Genomic DNA, 10,000 nt, shown 5'->3' on the forward strand with positions numbered 1-10,000 from the left:
TTTTTGTTCGACATACGTCATTATTGTATCCACACATGTACAATTTTTGTTTAACCAATATAAAATATTGAATTAAATCATTTGTATTTTGATGATAAATTTAAAATTTATCTGTATATATTCATATAAGACTCTTTGGTAATATATAATATAAAACCGAGCGCATATATGATATGTACGTTAGAAAAAATAATATATATATATATTATTTTCTTTTAATATAGGGACACCTCTTTTAATTTATCCCCGCAGGGAATTATCACATAACTCAGTATGTGATAATGGCAGACCAATATACATATATATCAAGATTATCAATACAAAATATATATCATTATTAGCCTGCCTCAATTGTAATTATTTATTTGGATTAACGATAAAGTTCGGAAACAATTTGTTATTCTATGTATAATAGAAACCTTGGCCTTTGTTTCAACATTATTATCTTTGGGCTTAAAATATTAACCGTGGAGCCAAGTCTCATATTCATAAATGAATAAAGAAACAAATTTGACGGATTAATATCTTCTCTACCGACAGACAGTATTTTGTCACGTCAATAGTAGATGGCCGGCCCATTGACCATCCTATAGTAGTTTTTGGACCCAATATCTTTAATTCGGGTATTTTCAATTGTCTTTGCCAATCAACCGTTTGGTACTCTCTCATATAATAAGAGAATACACATATAATTCCATTATATGGATATATCTTCATTATTTTATTTGCTACATCACCCTATAATAGTTTTTGAACCCGTCAACTTCAATTCGGGTATTTTCAATTGTCTTTGCCAACCATTTATATGGTATTCTCTATTATAATAAGAGAATACTAGTGTATATCCATTATATGGATATATCATCTTCATATTATTTGCTACACCACCCTATAGTAGTTTTTGAACCCATCATCTGCAATTCGGGTATTTTCAATTGTCTTTGCCAACCAACTATACGGTATTCTCTCTTATAATAAGAGAATACAAGTATATTTTCATTATATGGATATAATGCCATTTATTTTTCAATATCCATATAATTCATTTAGTTTTGTATGTACAAAACAAGTTTTCTTTATAGTATTGACAAAATCATATGTTTACGCATAACATAAGTTTTGACCAATACGAGGAGGGGCCCGCCAACGACCACCTCCCTATAGTAGTTTTTTACCCCACGCACTACTTGCGTGCCTGTTTACAGTACTAGTGCCAGCTATCACTAGGTTTATATATCAGTGTTTCAGTGATATATGGGTAAATTCTACCAATTTATTCTTATGTATATGGCATTTCTATGCCATATTTATACAATTCCATTCATATCTTAATGTATATTTATTATATTATACATTATTATGCCTTATAGGTATTATACCTATAAGCCATATCCATACGATTCATTCACTAGTGCCGCCCCTCACTAGGTTTATAATTGTTATATCATTGATATACAATTTATTTCTATATATATGGCATTTATATGCCATATCCATACAATGCATTCACATTTCAATGTATATTTACTTGTTATACATTATTATGCCTTATAGGTATTATACCTATAAGCCATATCCATACGATTCACTTATATAAATATATGTATATTTTTTCTATACATAATTTTTTTTTACTTTTGTATGGTTTTCTATGCATATCCATAGTTTATATGGATATGCTTGGCGTTCTATATAGTATTGACAAATTCATATGCATAACATAAGTTTTTGACCAATACGAGGAGGGGCCCGCCAAACGACCACCTCCCTATAGTAGTTTTTTACCCCACGCACTATTGCGTGCCTGTTTACAGTACTAGTGCCAGCTATCACTAGGTTTATATATCGTGTTCAGTGATATATGGGTAAAATTCTACCATTTATTTCTTATGTATATTGGCATTTCTATGCCATATTTATACAATCCATTCATATCTTAATGTATATTTATTATATTATACATTATTATGCCTTATAGGTATTATACCTATAAGCCATATCCATACGATTCATTCACTAGTGCCGCCCCTCACTAGGTTTATAATTGTTATATCATTGATATACAATTTATTTCTATATATATGGCATTTATATGCCATATCCATACAATGCATTCACATTTCAATGTATATTTACTTGTTATACATTATTATGCCTTATAGGTATTATACCTATAAGCCATATCCATACGATTCACTTATATAAATATATGTATATTTTTTTCTATACATAATTTTTTTTTACTTTTTGTATGGATTTTCTATGCATATCCATAGTTTATATGGATATGCTTGGCGTTCTATATAGTATTGACAAATTCATATGCATAACATAAGTTTTGACCAATACGAGGAGGGGCCCGCCAACGACCACCTCCCTATAGTAGTTTTTACCCCACGCACTATTGCGTGCCTGTTTACAGTACTAGTGCCAGCTATCACTAGGTTTATATATCGTGTTTCAGTGATATATGGGTAAATTCTACCATTTATTCTTATGTATATGGCATTTCTATGCCATATTTATACAATCCATTCATATCTTAATGTATATTTATTATATTATACATTATTATGCCTTATAGGTATTATACCTATAAGCCATATCCATACGATTCATTCACTAGTGCCGCCCCTCACTAGGTTTATAATTGTTATATCATTGATATACAATTTATTTCTATATATATGGCATTTATATGCCATATCCATACAATGCATTCACATTTCAATGTATATTTACTTGTTATACATTATTATGCCTTATAGGTATTATACCTATAAGCCATATCCATACGATTCACTTATATAAATATATGTATATTTTTCTATACATAATTTTTTTTTACTTTTGTATGGTTTTCTATGCATATCCATAGTTTATATGGATATGCTTGGCGTTCTATATAGTATTGACAAATTCATATGCATAACATAAGTTTTGACCAATACGAGGAGGGGCCCGCCAACGACCACCTCCCTATAGTAGTTTTTTACCCCACGCACTATTGCGTGCCTGTTTACAGTACTAGTGCCAGCTATCACTAGGTTTATATATCGTGTTTCAGTGATATATGGGTAAATTCTACCATTTATTCTTATGTATATGGCATTTCTATGCCATATTTATACAATCCATTCATATCTTAATGTATATTTATTATATTATACATTATTATGCCTTATAGGTATTATACCTATAAGCCATATCCATACGATTCATTCACTAGTGCCGCCCCTCACTAGGTTTATAATTGTTATATCATTGATATACAATTTATTTCTATATATATGGCATTTATATGCCATATCCATACAATGCATTCACATTTCAATGTATATTTACTTGTTATACATTATTATGCCTTATAGGTATTATACCTATAAGCCATATCCATACGATTCACTTATATAAATATATGTATATTTTTCTATACATAATTTTTTTTTACTTTTGTATGGTTTTCTATGCATATCCATAGTTTATATGGATATGCTTGGCGTTCTATATAGTATTGACAAATTCATATGCATAACATAAGTTTTGACCAATACGAGGAGGGGCCCGCCAACGACCACCTCCCTATAGTAGTTTTTTACCCCACGCACTATTGCGTGCCTGTTTACAGTACTAGTGCCAGCTATCACTAGGTTTATATATCGTGTTTCAGTGATATATGGGTAAATTCTACCATTTATTCTTATGTATATGGCATTTCTATGCCATATTTATACAATCCATTCATATCTTAATGTATATTTATTATATTATACATTATTATGCCTTATAGGTATTATACCTATAAGCCATATCCATACGATTCATTCACTAGTGCCGCCCCTCACTAGGTTTATAATTGTTATATCATTGATATACAATTTATTTCTATATATATGGCATTTATATGCCATATCCATACAATGCATTCACATTTCAATGTATATTTACTTGTTATACATTATTATGCCTTATAGGTATTATACCTATAAGCCATATCCATACGATTCACTTATATAAATATATGTATATTTTTCTATACATAATTTTTTTTTACTTTTGTATGGATTTCTATGCATATCCATAGTTTATATGGATATGCTTGGCGTTCTATATAGTATTGACAAATTCATATGCATAACATAAGTTTTGACCAATACGAGGAGGGGCCCGCCAACGACCACCTCCCTATAGTAGTTTTTTACCCCACGCACTATTGCGTGCCTGTTTACAGTACTAGTGCCAGCTATCACTAGGTTTATATATCGTGTTTCAGTGATATATGGGTAAATTCTACCATTTATTCTTATGTATATGGCATTTCTATGCCATATTTATACAATCCATTCATATCTTAATGTATATTTATTATATTATACATTATTATGCCTTATAGGTATTATACCTATAAGCCATATCCATACGATTCATTCACTAGTGCCGCCCCTCACTAGGTTTATAATTGTTATATCATTGATATACAATTTATTTCTATATATATGGCATTTATATGCCATATCCATACAATGCATTCACATTTCAATGTATATTTACTTGTTATACATTATTATGCCTTATAGGTATTATACCTATAAGCCATATCCATACGATTCACTTATATAAATATATGTATATTTTTCTATACATAATTTTTTTTTACTTTTGTATGGATTTCTATGCATATCCATAGTTTATATGGATATGCTTGGCGTTCTATATAGTATTGACAAATTCATATGCATAACATAAGTTTTGACCAATACGAGGAGGGGCCCGCCAACGACCACCTCCCTATAGTAGTTTTTTACCCCACGCACTATTGCGTGCATGTTTACAGTACTAGTGCCAGCTATCATTAGGTTTATATATCGTGTTTCAGTGATATATGGGTAAATTCTACCATTTATTCTTATGTATGTATATGGCATTTCTATGCCATATTTATATAATTCATTCATATCTTAATTTATATTTATTATATTATACATTATTATGCCTTATAGGTATTATACCTATAAGCCATATCCATACGATTCATATACTAGTGCAGCCCCTCACTAGGTTTATATATCTCATTTTAATTATATATTGGTAAATTCTATTATTTATTCTTGTGTATATGGCACTTATATGCCGCCATATCTATAAAAATGCATTTATATTTCAATGTATATTTTCTATATTATACATTATTATGCCTTAAAAAGTTATTATACCTACCATAAGGCGATATCCATACGATTCATTTATATAAAAGATATATGTATAATTTTCTATACATAATTTTTTTTTATGAATATATGGGTTTCCTAAGCATATCCATATAATACATTTAGTTTTATATGGATTAGATTGGTCTTCTTTATTGTATTGCCAAACTCATATTGATAAAATAAGTTTTGAACAATAAGAGGATCAGCCGCCAACCAACCAACCACTGCTACCATTGGAGGAACATATACTTACTTTTTATATGTCCTCTTACTTGAATGGTCCTCTCTTTACTTGAAAATTTCATTACCATAGGAATCTATTTATACATGGAATATGATTTCCACTACTTTTTCGCGTCACTAATAATTAATATGACGATACAGACTTGCTACCATAACATAAGTCTTGAACAATAATAGGAGCAGCCGCCAACCAACCACCAACCAACCAACCACTGCTACCATTGATAGTAATTTTATATGTCCTCTTTAGTTGAATTTCAATACCATAGGAATATTTATACATGGAATATGTTTTGCCACTACTTTTTCGCGTCACTAATAATATGACGATACAGTCTTGCTACCATAACATAAGTTTTGAACAATAAGAGGAGCAGACACACCAACCAACCAACCGCGCTGCTACCATTATATATACTTATATTTATATAAGTCCTCTTTACTTGAATGGCCTCTTTACTTGAATTTCAATACCATAGGAATATTTATTTATACATGGAATATGTTTTGCCACTACTTTTTCGCGTCACTAATAATATGACGATATAGACTTGCTACCATAACATAAGTTTTGAACAATAAGAGGAGCAGACACCAACCAACCAACCGCTGCTACCATTGAATGAACCATATATACAAACTTTTATATATGTCCTCTTTACTTGAATTTTAATACCATAGGAATATTTATACATGGAATATGTTTGCCACTTTATCATCGCGTCACTAATAAGATGACGATACATTTTGTTTGTTCAATATTTACTTATATATTGATGTTTCCAATTTAGGTCTTTTATATTTCTTCTTCCCTACCTTACACACCACAAACAAAGTGGCGTGCGATGCTGCAAGCAAGCATAATGATTATGCCCGCTTGCAACATCTTTATTATCGAATCATCAAGCAAAGGATAAGCTTCAGTGGATCGCAGTATGGCAGCTGCTCAACCACTTACAACACCTTGCCTGTTACAAAAGTCGTTTACAATTGATTCTAGGCTTTGTCATTGTATTAAATAATGCTTTTATATGTAACTAGCGCGGCATCAGGTGATCAAAGATCCTCCCAATTTACTATGTTACAAATTACATTGGCATCACATCCATTGTCGTTTATAAAGTAAATTATAAACTTTAAATGGTTTAGAAGCCATACAATGCAAATTGCCCCTTATTTATCATTGCAGTCCAGCACGGATACGACCTTAGAGGCGTTCAGGCATAATCCAACGGACGTAGCGTCATACCACTGTTCGCTCGAACAAGTATTGTGCCATTGGTCCGTACCTGCGGTTCCTCTCGTACTACGCAGGAATGCTGTCGCAACAACGTTTTGTCATTAGTAGGGTAAAACTAACCTGTCTCACGACGGTCTAAACCCAGCTCACGTTCCCTTGCATGGGTGAACAATCCAACGCTTGGTGAATTTTGCTTCACAATGATAGGAAGAGCCGACATCGAAGGATCAAAAAGCGACGTCGCTATGAACGCTTGGCCGCCACAAGCCAGTTATCCCTATGGTAACTTTTCTGACACCTCTTGTTAAAAACTCTTTAAACCAAAAGGATCGATAGGCCGAGCTTTTGCTGTCCCTGTGTGTACTGAACACCGAGATCAAGTCAGCATTTGCCCTTTTGCTCTATGTGTGGTTTCTGTCCGCACTGAGCTGGCCTTGGGACACCTCCGTTATTATTTGAGAGATGTACCGCCCCAGTCAAACTCCCTACCTGGCAATGTCCTTGAATTGGATCATACCTGAGTAATTGGAGTTATACCAAATTTTCAAATCAAAAATACATAAATGCACCGTTTTATTAAAGAATTTGTTTGCGATTATATAACAAACTCGTGATACTTTGATCAAGAAGCTTGCATCAAAACCCAATACCATAAGATATAATAAATATATCCGTATAATGGCTAGGAAATGATACACGTTCCATTTAATCAAGTAAGTAAGGAAACAATAAGAGTAGTGGTATTTCATTGGCGATACCAAACCGAAGTCTAATATCTCCCACTTATTCTACACCTCTTATGTCTCCTTACACTGCCAGATTAGAGTCAAGCTCAAAAGGGTCTTCTTTCCCCGCTAATTATTCCAAGCCCGTTCCCTTGGCTGTGGTTTCGCTAGATAGTAGATAGGGACAGTAGGAATCTCGTTAATCCATTCATGCGCGTCACTAATTAGATGACGAGGCATTTGGCTACCTTAAGAGAGTCATAGTTACTCCCGCCGTTGACCCGCGCTTACTTGAATTTCTTCACTTTGACATTCAGAGCACTGGGCAGAAATCACATTGTGTCAACACCCGCTAGGGCCATCACAATGCTTTGTTTTAATTAGACAGTCGGATTCCCCAAGTCCGTGCCAGTTCTGAATTGATTGTTAATTGATAATCGTTATAATTAATAAGAACTAATTGGTTTAACCCAATTAGTATTCTTAAAAATTTTAGCAAGAAAGTTCCACAATTGGCTACGTAACTAAACTATCCGGGGAACAAGTGACCAACATAAATGCCAGACACTCTATTTACCCAGAACGAGCACATAAACCATGTTATTGTTTCCCAATCAAGCCCGACTATCTCAATCTTCAGAGCCAATCCTTATCCCGAAGTTACGGATCTAATTTGCCGACTTCCCTTACCTACATTATTCTATCGACTAGAGACTCTTCACCTTGGAGACCAGCTGCGGATATTGGTACGGCCTGTTGAGAAGTTTGCGTGTCCCCACCATAAATTTTCAAGGTCCGAGGAGAAAATATCGACACAACAGTATATGTCATGCTCTTCTAGCCCATCTACCATATCTCTCTGCGAAAGACTTCCATGGTAGTACGGCTATAAAACAGAAAAGAAAACTCTTCCGATATCTCTCGACGGCTTCTTTATGGTCGTTCCTGTTGCCAGGATGAGCACGAGGCCCATATTTAATAACAAACGGATACTCAACAGGTTACGGAATTGGAACCGTATTCCCTTTCGTTCAAAATTATTCAAGTATATTAATTAGCTTGATTTATATAATATAATTATATTTGTATGGCATTTGTGTTTTACTTGAAAATTTTCGGCTTTCGCCTTGAACTTAGGACCGACTAACTCGTGATCAACCACTGTTCACACGAAACCCTTCTCCACTTCAGTCCTCCAAGGTCTCATTCGATTATTTGCTACTACCACCAAGATCTGTACCAATGGCAGCTCCATGCAGGCTTACGCCAAACACTTCTACGCATACCATTGTACCTTCCTACTCACTAAAGTTTCAAAATTTATATCACAAGTAATATAAATCATCTACTTTAGCGGTAATGTATAGGTATACAACTTAAGCGCCATCCATTTTAAGGGCTAGTTGCTTCGGCAGGTGAGTTGTTACACACTCCTTAGCGGATTTCGACTTCCATGATCACCGTCCTGCTGTTTTAAGCAACCAACGCCTTTCATGGTATCTGCATGAGTTGTTAATTTGGGCACCGTAACATTACGTTTGGTTCATCCCACAGCGCCAGTTCTGCTTACCAAAAGTGGCCCACTGGGCACATTATATCATAACCTTGAACTTCATATCAAGAAAGTTAAGGTTCTTACCCATTTAAAGTTTGAGAATAGGTTAAGATCGTTTCGACCCTAAGGCCTCTAATCATTCGCTTTACCAGATAAGATTATTTTATATAACATTAAAATGCACCAGCTATCCTGAGGGAAACTTCGGAAGGAACCAGCTACTAGATGGTTCGATTGGTCTTTCGCCCCTATACTCAATTCTGACAATCGATTTGCACGTCAGAACTGTTTCGGTCTTCCATCAGGGTTTCCCCTGACTTCAACCTGATCAAGTATAGTTCACCATCTTTCGGGTCACAGCATATATGCTCAAGGTACGTTCCAGTTAGAGGCATAAATAATATAAATATCATTATACATAACTATATAGAACGCCCCGGGATTGTGTTAATTAGCTATAAATAGTTAAAAAACTAATCCCATTATTAGTCAAGTTAATTACGCTATTAGGTTTATATCCCAATAACTTGCACATATGTTAGACTCCTTGGTCCGTGTTTCAAGACGGGTCCCGAAGGTATCCTGAATCTTTCGCATTGTTAATCATACAAGTGCATATAATAAACACAAAAATCAATGATAATTATGCCATTATATAATTCCGAAAAATTAACGCACTGTATTCATATAAATCTATCAGCACTTTATCAAATTAATAACATTTATTCTGTGTTAAAATGCAAGCAAATTAATTTGAATAAACTATAAGTTATATTTTATGATAAATTTTGTATGCTAATAGATTACAATGTCCTTATATGGAAAAAATGCACACTATTATCATAATATTGTTTAAATATTACAATTTTAATGATGAATTTTCCATAACGGATATTCAGGTTCATCGGGCTTAACCTCTAAGCAGTTTCACGTACTGTTTAACTCTCTATTCAGAGTTCTTTTCAACTTTCCCTCACGGTACTTGTTTACTATCGGTCTCATGGTTATATTTAGTTTTAGATGGAGT

At 33.5% G+C, this 10,000-nt stretch overlaps 1 non-coding gene across 1 annotated transcript in view; it reads right to left on the minus strand.

Annotated features, from left to right (window-relative positions):
- Positions 1–6,347: 6,347 nt before the first annotated feature.
- The window catches only part of LOC119559022, a 3,971-nt gene continuing 318 nt past the window's right edge, over positions 6,348–10,000 (minus strand). The window contains exon 1 of the ribosomal RNA XR_005220601.1: positions 6,348–10,000. This exon is cut by the window's right edge and continues 318 nt beyond it. This is a non-coding gene — a ribosomal RNA (large subunit ribosomal RNA).

Source organism: Drosophila subpulchrella, unplaced genomic scaffold (genome assembly GCF_014743375.2).
Source record: "Drosophila subpulchrella strain 33 F10 #4 breed RU33 unplaced genomic scaffold, RU_Dsub_v1.1 Primary Assembly Seq159, whole genome shotgun sequence".
NCBI lineage: Eukaryota > Metazoa > Arthropoda > Insecta > Diptera > Drosophilidae > Drosophila > Drosophila subpulchrella.